Raw genomic sequence first — 14484 nt, forward strand, 5'->3', positions numbered from 1 at the left:
TTGACAAATGGTGTTAATAAAAATTAAAATCGCTCAAAAAGTGCTTCACAGATGAATTGTCTTGTGTATAAATTTACCTTTTCCCAGCTAATTAAAATAGCGTTCTGCAAGGAAATTACTTCTCTTGCAAAAACCATCTATTGATTTTCTTTTTAAAAGCTTATGGTAAAACTAAAACGTTTCAAACAGAACCAGTCCAAAACCTGTACTTTCTTCAGGAACTAGAAAGCTATAAATGTTACTTGAGACGATAAATGGAACTAGGAAAGGACATTTTGATAATGTGAAGGCAGCTATCTTGGGGACAAAGTTTGGTAACCACAGTCCTTTCCATCTGTAGTAGTTGCATAACTAAAGATTTTGAAAGAGAGTAGAAAAAACAAACTTAATAGTGCTGCCAAAAAAAAAAAAAAGCAGCCTAAAATTGCAGAAAAACAGAGTGAATAGTTACTAATTAGTCCCTTACCCAGCCAGAGATAAATATCTGTATTTCAGGGAAACCTCTTTCAGCTTCTTTTTCAGCTTCTTTTATTATTATTATAATTACAGTGAGTAATTGAGGATTCACAGAGTGTGTTGTAGGCAATAGAATAAATACATGCAGTGAGCTCCAGAGAGATGACAGTAAAAGAAAAATAGTAAGCAGGCAGCTGGGAATGCCATGTATTTCACACTGGAAGAGTGTTTGGTGTGGTACCTTGCTGCTGGCTGCTGATCAGCTTTCTCATTAGATCTGTTTTGTTTAGGCACAACGGCGCAAATAAAGATAATGTATTGTGCTTTCAGGTCTGTTTGCGTTCACATTTCTTCCCACTCCTAATGATCTTGAAGGGATGCGTTCTTCTGGCACAAGTGGGATTTCAATGTACAGACCTATGCTCCCACTCAGCAATCACTCTGGATTTGATGCCTGAAGTCATTCTTGAGCCACTGGGAAACTACATTTAAAGACCTGGCAAGATATATGTTGCAACCCCAATCCAAACAGATGCTACCTCTGAACCAGTACCTATTCCTCTGCCTCTTGCCTGTGTGTTACTGGTGGGATCTTCTCCCAGCTGGTGCCACGAGGGTAAAACCAACCTTCCTCACCTTCCCAAACATTTGTGCAATGGGAGACAGGGAAATGTTTCCTGTTGAGAGACATTGCTCCTTTCCCTGTGGACAGACTTGTCAGTGTAGTGGATCTCCCTAATACAGCAAGAGTGTTTCCGTAGAAGTCTACTCTTTCTTGAATACACATGAAGCCAAGCTCAGAGTAAAGCCCAGAGTAAACAGTAATGCACAGTATCTTAATTCTTTGTGATCTTTCTACTTGCTGGTTTCAATCTTCTAAACAAGTGACTTAGGATAATCTTGTAGTGTCTTCTAGATCATAAGGAACTTACATCACCAGTAGCTCTCTATGCAGTAGCTGTCCACGTGCACTCACATGTGGAATGACATAGGCCATAGATGCACATCTAGTCATTCTGCTTAACTATACTCCAATTGATAGTTGGTTTTAGGTGGTACCTCAGCACATAAAACCAGAGTTCCTCACTTACAACACCTGGTCCACACATGGAAAAGGTTATAGCACTCTCCCATCTACAACAGCAGGGAATAAAAGAGCATGCAGAGATAGAAGTATGCTGTCTAAGAAAGGAAAACCAGGCAGACTTTCTTCCCCAACTTGCCATCTACCTACCAGTGCATTACTATATCATTCTGTGTCGCATGCTTTAGGTATCCACTACATTTCCCTCCAGAACTTAGAGCTTTTAAGCTTCTAATAGAAGTCCATCATTACTTCTGTGCTCTTTTAAACTGCTTGAAGCAGTTTTGCACTTTTTTAAAGCTGAGGTGTCTGTCAAGGCTTACTGGTGAATCAGAATAAGAATCCTGATACTGGCTCTCCTGAGACTGATGGAAAGTGGAACACAAGCAACCTTCTCTCACCTGCAGTGAAGCACAGGCTCACTCCTCCACTTATTTTCAGTTCCCCCAGACAAGTTAATACATTTCAGTGCTACCTGCAGCTGGATTCTGCCATGAATGCTGACCTCGGAAGTCTATGTCCATGTAAGCTGAGGTCTCAGTGATTTTACTTCACTGGCAGATTTAGAATCCCTGTCTAATGTGATGACAGGACTGTTAGGTAAGAAGCAAGATGGTTCAGCAGGCCTGCTTGGAAGGAAGGAAGGAAGGAAGGAAGGAAGGAAGGAAGCACAAATACCCACTTAGGAAGGTTGGCTTCATTTTCAAGAAAAGGTCTGAAACTGTGGCGTTCACAAGTGGGAATAAGCACAGTGATTCAAGTTCAGATTGGCTACAGAGTCAGGGCAGTGCTGGCAGTAGCCTGACACCAACTGTGGATAAACTCATGAAACTACTTGGCTGAGTCAAAAAAGACCAGGAGGACCTAGAAAAAAATTCAATTTGCTTCATGTAGAGGAACCATGAGCCACAAAAGGAACCTGAATTTGACAAAGGAAGGTTGGTAGCAACAGGATAGGAGCCATTACCCTGCAATCAGCAGTGATACAAACAAGAATGATCCAGGAAACTGCATACTGAAAGAGCACCAAGATCTAACATGCTGTAGCAGTAAAGCAGCAAGGAGCTGCTTTGAAGTGGTGGGAGCATCATTTGAAGTGGTTTGAAGCATCATTTCAGTGATGAGCTAATAACCTTTAAATCCCTCTAGTCCCCCTGAATTGTCAATAGCTTTCACAAAAACACTTCAGCAACAATAAGCACTGTAAAGACATGTGATAAAGAACTTGGCATGACAGCACGTGTTGCAGAAGAAAAGAAAGTGTAAAAATAAATCTGTCTGCATGTGCTGGCATGCTAGCAGCTATGCATGACATAGATTTCTGAATAAAGAGTTAACTTTGTTTTTAAAATGTGGAGAGTTCTGATATTGTAAGTATAAAATCTTCATTGATCTTGTCATAACAGAACAATGAAAAGGAGAGAAGCAGAAAAGGGAGCTAGTTCATTTACAATGGCCCCTCTGTCCTTCCATGAAAGTTGTCATCCCAGTCAACTCATTAACTTCTCTGCTTCTCCCTGAACTTCTTGAATCATCTTTGACAACTTCACCTTTCATCTCGGAGCTCTCTGTCACTTGGATTGCTCAAGCAGATCAAAACTGCTTGAGGGAAGTTTCCTCCTTTTCTTTCACCTTGCCAACAGAACAAGCAGGAATGCGAAGTCTGAATGAACTCCAGTGTCATACCTTCAAAATAACATGGGTCACTTGAGAGCTGTGAAGTGCCTCTGTCACTGTTTTAGTCTTGTTGCAGTGAAGTTGTACTCAGCTTTGTAGCTACTTATTTCTGTGCCTGTATAATCCCCTTACCTCCAACTGCACAACAAAGGCTTTGAGGAGAACAGAAAACTCTTTTTTTGACATAGAATGCCACAAAGAGCCAGAGAATTTGGCAGAGCTTTGCAGACATGTGCTCTCAGTGCCCTACAGTATTTAGACCTGCAGCAGCATAATTTGCCTTAGGAAATTATTCTTTCACAGAGTTTTGTTTGGAGTAAGGTCTTCAGAGGACCATAGTGACACCTGTAGCTCATGCACCACAGGTTCCTAAGAAGGGCAAGGCTGTTGCTTCTACGAAACACTCTTCCACCTCTGCCAGTTATGAGTCAGTCCTGTTCTGTCCTAAGTAATCAGTTGTTGTGGATTAACCCCAGTAGGCAGCTCAGACCCACACAGCCACTCGCTCACTCACCCCCAGTGGGATGAGAGAGAGAAGGGAAGGGTGAAAGTGCAAAAACTTGTGGGTTGAGATAAAGGCAGTTTAATAGGCAAAGCAAAAGTTCAGTGCACAAGCAAAGCAAAACAAGGAATTCATTCACCACTTCCCATGGGCAGGCAGGTGTTCAGCCATCTCCAGGAAAGCAGGGCTCCATCACATGTAACGGCTACATGGAAAGACAGACACCATCACTCTGAACATTTCCCCTTCCTCCTCCTTTCTTTGAGCTTTTTATCGCTAAGCACTATGTCATATCGTATGGGATATCCCTTTGGTCAGCTGGGGTCAGCTGTCCTAGCCGTGTCCCCTCCCAACTTCTTGTGTACCCCCAGCCTACTCGCTGGTGGGGCAGCGGGAGAAACACAAAAGGCCTTGTTGCTGTGTAAGCACTGCTCAGCAAATACTAAAACATCAGTCTGTTATCAAGACCAATTGGTCACCAATCCAAAACATAGCACCATATGAGCTACTATGAAGAAAACTAACTCTAACCCAGCCAAAACCAGTACATCAGTATAAAGAAATTATATTTGCTTCAGCTATGGAAGTACGATCAATTTAAAAAAAAAAAAAAAAGGAAAAGAGAAGAGAAGAGAAGAGAAGAGAAGAGAAGAGAAGAAAAGAAAAGAAAAGAAAAGAAAAGAAAAGAAAAGAAAAGAAAAGAAAAGAAAAGAAAAGAAAAGAAAAGAAAAATACTTAGCAAATACCATCAGTAAAGCTGAAACGAGAAAATAAGAGTAGCACCAGATGGATCTTTAGTCTCATGAAATACCTAAGCCACCTTGAAGGAAGAAAAAAATGTGAGAAAATGTGCCATTAACTTTCCACCCAGAATTTGGCTCCCTTTTTGTTTTTAAAGGTACAACTTCAAATTCTAAGTCATCTATGGAATTTTCACAAGTATTTTTAGTATATACTGTACTACTACTACAATTGTACTAGTTGCCAAATACAGCAGTAAAGTATCTTAAAATAGACCCAGAAAGGGGGAGAAATAAGATTGACATTGTATATAGAACTTCTGGAGGTTTATATTTTTGTGCTTAGTGTTCTTCTACACATGAATATATTGTTACAAATGAATGCTTCCTCAAGAATGCATTACATGGGTGAGAGCAAAAATCCTTTTTGTTTATATGGAAAATGCTTGCTCACTTCTTTTGTTCTAACTTTTGCCTCTGCTCTACAGGAACAACATTGAGCTGAAGTGAACTTGCACGAAACCTCACTGAGTGAAAGTGGAGAAGAAGGGTGTATATTCCTGTTTTGGCTCCCACTACTGTATCTCACTTTCAGCTGGAACATAGGGAACAGTCAAGGGCCTGTATTTCCTCATTTGTCAAATGACAGAAGCTGAAGTTTCTGAGTCAAGACACTCAAATGCTTATACAGAAGAGAATTAAATACCATCATCTTTTTCCCGTGACCCTTAAAAAACTTGACGTTAATACAGTTCAGGCAATCTAGCATGATCAACACTGGAACAAAGTGTATTTTTGCAAATTGGGGTTAAGATACATTGGCAGAAGTCCACAGCATGAAACTTGCCTAGCAGATATTCCTACAGCTATCTAAAATCTTACCACATTCCACTGGAGCAGCATTCCTTTTCAAAGTTGCAATCTGTAGGAAATTATATATAGTACATTCTCTTGGGAGTTATTTAACAGGTATTACGTACTCGCTGAAGCAGAATTATTCAAAAGAAACAGATAGATTTCATGGTTTGGCATTGTTTCCAGTCTTCAAAGAAAGACTGAACCTTATTGCATAATCCATCTCTCAAAAAAAATCTCCTAGCTAGCTCCTCTGTAGCAACAAAGCAGTGAAAAATCAAGTGACACCATCTCTCAACTAATGTAAAAGGAGATAGCAAAATAATAAGTCTGAATACATAAAAATATTTGAAATCCATTCCTGTAGATCTAAAAAGCTTTGGAGTAATCTAAATATTAAATCCTAACTGGCTTCATAGGCCTTGTCACTATTGGGTTTTTTAAGAAAAAGATAACACAAGGCTGTACTCCTTCAGTGGTAACATCCTTTTAAATGCATTTGCAGATAAACAGAACTTCCCCATTTGTGCACCTACAGAAGACATGTCTTACACACACACACAGAGAAACTCCTGTATTTTCAAAAGGTTCACATATATCTCTTCCAGGTTATAAGACAGTTACTGGATGGAAATGTTTTTTTCCTGGTAATTACGTAAGAAAATAACTCAACATGGCAGATGTAAGCCTCTCTCTCTGGCATTTTGGATCGATTCAATTGGGTATGGAAAATTAGCACTCCAGTCCAGAGTTCAAGTCTGTAAGAAGAAGAGATCCCAGTGTTTTTCCTTTTGACAGCTGTTGCTCAGATGTTTCGGTGACTGTTCTGAGGTAAATAAAGATTTTAGTTATGAAAGCTCTTACCACAACATAGGATGAGTTACAGCAATATAGTTTCAGCTCATGAAGGAGCAGGCTGCTACCTAAGACCCAATCATTTGGCCAGCTACAGATGAAATAATTTTGGATCTTGTAGAGTTGGTGAAAAACCAGGAAGTGCATTCAGAGTAAATATCAGAAACTTTTAGCCCCATCAAAATTTTATCTTTTATTTAAAAAAAAAAAAAAAACCAAAACACAAAACTCTTTGAAACCAGGTAAAACAATTCTTTCCTTTTACCTTTTTATTCTTTTTTAATTTTTTCTTTCCCAATAAAATTTGCTGAAAAAACAACCCAAGCATCAGCAGGAAGAAATAGGAAAAAATCAGTCCTTCCATTTCAAAAAGTAGTGAAGCTTCATAAAAGTACATTTGAAGCTGAAAATATACTAAATTATCACCTTTTACCCTTTTTTTCAGAAGGCTTTTGCAGTGCCAGAATGCTAAAGCCAAATCATTCTGTAAAAGTGTATTTGCTTCAGTGGCTTTTGTATGGGAGTGCTTCTGAAGCCAAGGGGTCCCTGGCCACTTCAGAAGCCCAAGGGAAATGACAGGCAGAGCCTGAGATCTAAATCTGAAACCTTGACCCAGTCACATTTCATAAAAATGGGTTACAAAGCACAACAAATTTCCGAATCTTAAAAATCTCATAAAGTGTGTTTGTCCTCCTGTGGACATTCATTCAGCTGTGGTTTGGGTGGAAGATTCCATCCTGTTCCATCATGACCCAGGCTGAGAGAAATACTGCAGCTGGGGGGAAAACTCTTCAGAGTCAATCAGGTAACAGCTGCAGCTACATCCTGGGAACATGTTCTTTTTTATCAGCTCTATTCTGCCTACGCTACTTTTGAAGTAACTGCAACTGACTCTGTGAGGACTTCAGGAGCATCCACAGAAAATCTTGGTTAGGAGAATAAGACTAACTCAAGTACATTATCAGAGGTGAAAAAATATTATAGCATGGCTCATGGCTACCTTAAGGCATGGCCAGGCTCATCTCAGAACCACCAGGATGCACAGGAAGGCCTCCATGGTCAAGGTCCTAAAGATGCTGACATCCCAAATAGCATAGCAGCAGACAAGAGACAAAATAAGCAGTTTACCCATGAAACTGGTGGATGGGCAGACCGCGCTGTTTCCTTTCACAGGATGAGAGAAAAGCCAGGTCAGTTTACTGACCATGAAGAGGAGCAAGGGATGTCAGGCTCCAGTTCGATGATCATAAACATCTTGTCACTGGAGCCCCTGCAGCCACCCCTTTTTAGCAGGCCTTGTATCCTGGACATCTCTCTGAAGCTGTCACTTTGACAGACAGCCCTGCCTGCACTGGCCTGGCCACTCTGTTTAGCTGGCACACAACCCTGTGTGATTCCTTTCTGTACCCTGCAACTACTTTCACAAACTGTTATACCCCTGCTGCCTGAATCCCACACTTCAGTTGTTATTTCTCAGACAGACGATGTGATTAACTCTCTTCTTCTTTCTCCTCAAACCAACGCATCTACTTCCTAATACAATGTTGCTTTTACCTTTTTGGAAACAATGCCAGTGTGTTAGACCATCTGCTATTTAAGTGCTCAGAGAATAATCATGAGGTTGATAAATCCTGAAAAGTTACTTTCCAAAGCAAGAATGCAGCACCATAGACAAATACACAACCCTTAGAGGAGAAAAAAACTGCTAAGCAAGTCTATGTAAAACAATATCATTGTTTTAATCAACTTGTGGGCCTGCCCTATAAGCTGTAGCACAAGACGCTGGCAGAGGCAGCAGCATTTTTTTGCATTTTTTTCACTTTTTTTCCTCCAGTCATGAAAGCTCTCCAGTTACTAACTGAAATGTATTAAAACCTTAAGTCCCAATTATTCCTGTCCCTGCATTGGGTCATACATGGTGGTGTTCATGTATGAGTTATTCTGTGTTTATATTACATAAAGCAGGAGGGTGAGGATTGCAGTTATAACATTTACTAAAATTTCTTTATTACAATCCTAATCCTGATCCCAGTTTCCAGGCCAATTAGCCTGGTGGCATTGGTTGGATAAAGTGGAGCAATGGGATGAAATGCTCAGTTCAGTGTTCTTGAGCTAGTTGCTTGATCATAACCAGGCAAAATGAGCTCCCACAGTGTCTCTCACTAAGAAAGAGGGCAGTGGTTCTCATTTCCCTTCTCTCTCACATGAAGGGAATGCAAGAATATGAGATGACTGGAACAAGAGACAAAACTCGGTCATGGGTTTTTCCTTTGTCTTCTTGCATTTGTGCGGATGTCTTTATTCCCCGTATGGCCAGGCTGCAACTTTCAGTCTGGGCCACAAAGGAAGAGAAAAATCCTGCTCCATATACAATTGACCCACAAGTTGTTGAACTGAACTAAGTAGAATAATACACAATGTGAAGTATCGCTCAGCATGATTCAAATGGTGTGCCTCTTCAGCTCTCCATTCATTTTAAAAGCCCATTGCACTCCCAGGAAATCTGTTAATGGATTAAGATGAGTATTTTCAGATATTTTATGCCTAATGGCGTTCTACAGCTGAGACTGTCTTTGGGAAATTCCTATCCTGCATTTACTGCATTTCCACTCACTTTTAGTTTGAGAAAAAAGGCTGAGGCATGATGGTTATTTTCATTCCTTCTCTTTTAAGTCCATTAGGAGGAAAAAAAATTAAATTGTAATATTTGAACACTATAATAAGAATTTGCAAGAAACAGTCATACAGGGGAAGAATATCTGGTTTTTATTTTGTTGCCTAATCATAGGTTATATAATGGTGTATGTAAAATGAAAATCAGCCCAACGCCATTCATATAACTGGCAATTAATCAGGCCCTTTAAAGTTCTCCCTGTCTTTCATCTTGCCTAGAAGAAAGAAAATGTACCATCAGAGGACATCTGGAATGTGTGTCTTCCTTCCAAACATCCTGCCTACGGCATAAAGATCCATTATGCTTATTTATACATTTGCCAATCAACCTCTTAGCCAGAGTCTTTGTATCACACCACCCCTCACTGCTCTTGCCTGTGCCGAAGCCACAAAAGGTCAAGGTGTTGGTAACTCTGAACAGCCCTGCAATCCCTGCTCAGCAGACAGAGAAGTTGGCACAACAGTCTGTATCAGGGTAACTCAAACGAGTTCTAAGAGGACCCACTAAAAAAAAAGTAAATAGAAACTTGCACTGTACAAGCACTAGGAAGTAAAGACAACTATTTGAAAATAATTCTTAACCAGCTAGATTATGGGGCTACTAAAACAACATCCAGACATCATAGATGTTAGTATTAACCAGGAATTTCTGCTCAAACCAGGTTAAACACTAAATATACACTTGAAAACTTCAGAACTGCTCCAGAACCCATAATTAAACACTTTTACTTATTTCTAAATTTATCCCAAAGAAGTTGTCCCATCCCAATCAGGAATTATTCCATCATTTTTCTTTTATGTTTTTATTTACAGTTTATCATCCTGATGGTTGAATGGATGTCTAAAATGACAGCTCATTCTTTAACTTGTGGGAATTTAAAAATGAACATTGACAGGCATGAATTTAAGGTGATTTTTATTATTCCCTTGCATTTTACCTCCTCCAAATTTTGTAATTCATTGCTACCTATACTAAATATTTTGGAAGCAGCAAAAATACACAAATAACCAAAGCTTCTGTTGATTAGAGGACCATAATCAATGCAAAATTAAATAAGGTTAATCATGGTTGATTCAAAAAATGTTAAACAATTCCAGGCAATTAAGTTATTCATTAAATGTGTCATGTCACTGCTGGATAAATTAATTTTAACATAAATTATTCCATGAGCTCAGCTGAAGCAAAATTTTGTACAAAGCTACTTCACAGTTCAGGCTGTTCATTTGTATTGTGATTTCTGATTCAATCCTTGTGTGAAATTTCATATAGTTCTGATGTTCTGGTCTTAACCTGGTCTCATGAAAGCTTCTAGCATGAAACTCCACATTTATAAATGTAGGCAAACTTCTTTTGAACCATATTAATTTACCCCTTAAGAACAACAAAGCTATCACTGTTCGTTAGTTTTCTTGGGAAAGAGACCTGAACATTTGTTAACTTTCCATTAAACTTAAATCAAAATTTTAAGCCTAGAAACGATTAACATGATCCACCAGTCTGACTTTCATAATAAAGACCATAAAAATCTCATCCTGTGATTTCTGCATCGAGATTATTGACTTACTAATTCCTCACTATTAACAACTCAGTTTCAGAAAGTTCTTGCCACAACTGTTCCATAGCCTCTCTATTTATTATGTTAATACAGTAGTGCCATCAGACCTGAAAAGTCATACTTCCACAGGTCTGGTGAAAAATTTACTCCATTGATAGTATCTACACAGTCCCTTTACTTGTGTTTTCTTGCTTCATTCTAGCTCCAGAATGAAACCTGTGCACACTGTATGAACAAGGGGCAGAGATTAACGACACTTTGCAAAAATAAATGACGTGATGAGTCATCTAATATCATTATGCCTTTGAATTTGTCAAGTACAGAACATGGAGACAATGATCCAGCTAAGCAATTTACTCAGGGTGTATTTACCCCCTGCATTGGGCCACAGTGCAGAGATCTTTGAAGAAGCTCTAAACAAGCTGGTGCCAAGTCTGTGGGAAGCATACCAGGCACTGACACTGCTGTCAGCAGCTGGTTGTTACACTTAGCCCAAACACAACACCATGTTACCTGGGAGCCTCAAGTCAATCCTTGTGCCATATTTTCCTTTGTTCTGCAGGGGTATTGGGTTTAGTTGTAGGATCTCTAACACCATCCTCTTACCCCAGAGTCATCACATCTACAGTCCTGCAGATTTCAGAAAGACGGTTTGCACTTGCAAAAAGCAGCCTGTTCTTATGTGGATTTTTTTGAATTGGAGAGTAAATCAAGAATGCTGCCATAAAGTTAATGAACAGCAGATGCCAGTCAGCTACAGATCTTTTCAAAGGAAAACCTGCAAACTGAAAAAGATGCCCTCAAACCATGTGACTGCAGAGAGACCAAGGGGATTTTAGACCAGATGGCTACCCATAGGGTGAATAATCAAAGACAGCAGCCTTAGTAAAACTAAGGTATTTTTAAAAGCTTTACTTGTTTTCATCCATCACTGATTTTCTTTTTTCCACAGGACAAATTTATTTAAAATTTAGGCTGTTTCTGTAGTGCAGAGGAATGTGTTGCTGCAGGAGGCACAAGCAGGGCTTAGCACTAGCTGCTATGGAAGTCCATGGTTACTTTAAGAAATTCTCAGTGGACCCTATAATACTATTAGACTGGAGGAGTAGATTAGTGAAAGAGTAAAACGGGAAAGAAAACCATTGTAAGTGCAAGAAAAAACTGCCTCATCTGCAGTACAAGCAATACCAAACAGCAGCAGCAGGTCACTGACAGCTAACCAGCAATAGCCCTAATGCCCCCAAAAAACTGGGAGTCAAAAGTGCCTTAGCAGAGAAGTATAAAAGATTTTTAAGTGATTCCTACCCTATACAAGAAAACTAATTTCTGTAGAATAAAAATCACTTCCATTGGTTTTATAAATACCTCAAGTTGTAGCAAAATATTAGCTTAAAACTGTGGATATCATTAACAAATCTCCACCTAATTTCCATGTATTTGCACATTTCAAGAGCAAGAAATGACGTTCTGTATTCTAACTTCCATTTTTTTTACAGGGAATTTTCTAACTCCCTCAGAAAATAACAGGGAGAATTTGACACAAGCTTCTGCCTTTGCCTTGTTTGTGGTTTTGCCAAGGCATTTGCATAACGAGTAACATTTTTAGACTAACAGCATCCTTTCCAAGCCCTTGAGCTACAGTCTGAGCATGCTTCCCTCTGGAACTACTGAGCCTCACACGACAGGACAAAACTGAAAGAAGGTGGATGTAAACACTCATGTCAAAGTAGCTGGTAGGAATTCCAGTGGCAAAATTATTAAGTTTAAGAATCCATATTTTGCCAAGTTGAATTACGTTGGTCACTTCAATCTAGAGGTACTTTGCTATATCTTTGTACTAATGATATCCCGCCTCTGCCTTACAAAGTTTCCCTGTCTGAAAAGTATTTTAAATGAAAGCGGATATTATAGTGAAAGTAGTTAAATTAAGACATCCATAGGAAAATGCAGAAACCCATCAAGCACAACTTACAAAGTGTGCTTCCCCTGTGGCCTGGCTTATTAAAAAGACAATGCCAGTCTAACAAAGGCTTACCTATCAGCTAAGTCTATTGCTAACATCGAAGTCAGTAGCAATGAATATGACACCCTTAAGCCTTGAAATCCTACTGACTGTGACTGTTTCAGTTAATTAATAAAGAAAATCGGTTGTATTTGGTTTGTTATCAGACAACAGTCCTAAGCAGTATAAGCATTTCGGAGGACTAAGGATGCATTAGAAGGGCTTACTAGTGTGCAAAATGCTCTCAAACAGTTTGAAAAAGCCTCCAGACACTTTCACATCCTGCAAGTCACAGTGTTCCACTCTCTATCCTTAACCTATGTTTAGCAATGTATTTATTTATTTATTCAATCTCCATTCATTGCAGTGATCATAGCTGCTGCTTCAAAGTTTTTCATGTTGCAGAGATTCTGGACCTGTTACAAAGATGACACTCTCAGGCCACTGGCCACAGCCCAGAAACTAGGAAAAAAAAAAAAAAAGGAATACACCCAATTGTCTTTATCCCCTGAGGGAGCAACCTGACCAGCAAACACTGCACTGGTACGTGAATACTTCTGTGCTCTCACTGTCTCTGGGCTCCAGAGGAGAGGAGGAAAAGTCAGGTCTGGAAATCCACTTTTTGAGAGCAGGAAATGCCCTGCCTGCCCTTGCAGCCCAGCAGGGACTCCAGAGTCACAGCTGGTACCACAACACAGGGCACAACCCTTTTTCTCAGATCTGGTACAGGAGGAAACTAAAGCTGGGACTATCCTACCACCCTATGTTACACCATGGATGTCTTTTTGGTGTCTTGAAGCGCAGTTCTTCAGATTCTCTGGTGACTTCAGAGAAGTGCTACTTAACTACAAAGGGACAAAATCAGTATTTAAAGCTCTACTTTCAAAAATAACTCATCTTTAGCTCTCTACTTTCACCCTCAGGGTGATGCTATGCTTCTGCAAGCAATATTGCAGCAATGGTTTGAAATTTCATCCATTAGTATTTGCAAAATACTTTGAGACTCTCAGAAAGGAGATGCTACTGAATCCTAAATGTCTGCTTAATTAGCCCTCGATGTCAGTGACCAGCTGGACTGCATGGAGCTCCACCTGGGGATGGATGAGGAGCTGACTCAGAGTTTATGGGTCAGGATTAAAGGGCGGGCAGGGACAGGTGACATTATAGAGGGGGTCTGCTACAGGCCACCCAAACAGGAGGACCAAGTGGAAGAGGCCCTCTAGAGACAGACAGGAGCAGCCTCACATTCACAAGCCCTGGTCCTCATGGGGGACTTCAACCACCCCAGTATCTGTTGGAGGGACAACACAGCGGGGCATAAGCAATCCAGGAGGTTCCTGGAATGCCTTGATGACAACTTCCTTCTCCAAGTGATGGAGGAGCCAATGAGGAGAGGTGCTATGGTGGACCTTGTTCTCACCAACAAGGAGGGGCTGGTGGGGAATGTGAAGCTCAAGGCCAGCCTTGGCTGCAGTGACCATGAAATGGTGGAGCTCGAGATCCTTAGGGCAGCAAGTAGGGCGCACAGCAAGCTTGCTACCCTGGACTTCAGAAGAACAGACTTCAGCCTCCTCAGGGATCTGCCTGGTAGAGTACCATGGGATACAGCCCTGGAGGCAAGAGGGGGCCAACAAACCTGGTTAATATTCAAAGGTCACCTCCTCCAAGCTCAGGAGCAATGCATCCCAACAAAGAGGAAGTCAGGCAGAACATGAGAACATGGATTTGATGGACGGACCACTCGGTGGATGAGGAATTGGCTGGATGGTCACACTCAAAGACTTGCGGTCAGCAGCTCAGTGTCCAAGTGGAGAGCAGTGATGAGTGGAGTTCCTCAGGGGTGGGTACTGGGACCAGCACTGTTTAAAATCTTTGTTGGCAACATGGGATTGAGTGCACCATCAGCAAGTTTGCCAATGACACCAAGCTGTGTAGTGTGGTCAACATGCTGGAGGGAAGGGATGCCATCCAGAGGGACCTTGACAGGCTTGAGAGGTGGGCCCATGCAAACTTCATGAAGTTCAACAAGGCCAAGTGCAAGGTCCTGCACCTGGGTCAGGGCAATCCCAAGCACAAATACAGGC

The sequence above is a fragment of the Haliaeetus albicilla genome, chromosome 3 (genome assembly GCF_947461875.1).
Source record: "Haliaeetus albicilla chromosome 3, bHalAlb1.1, whole genome shotgun sequence".
Classification (NCBI taxonomy): domain Eukaryota; kingdom Metazoa; phylum Chordata; class Aves; order Accipitriformes; family Accipitridae; genus Haliaeetus; species Haliaeetus albicilla.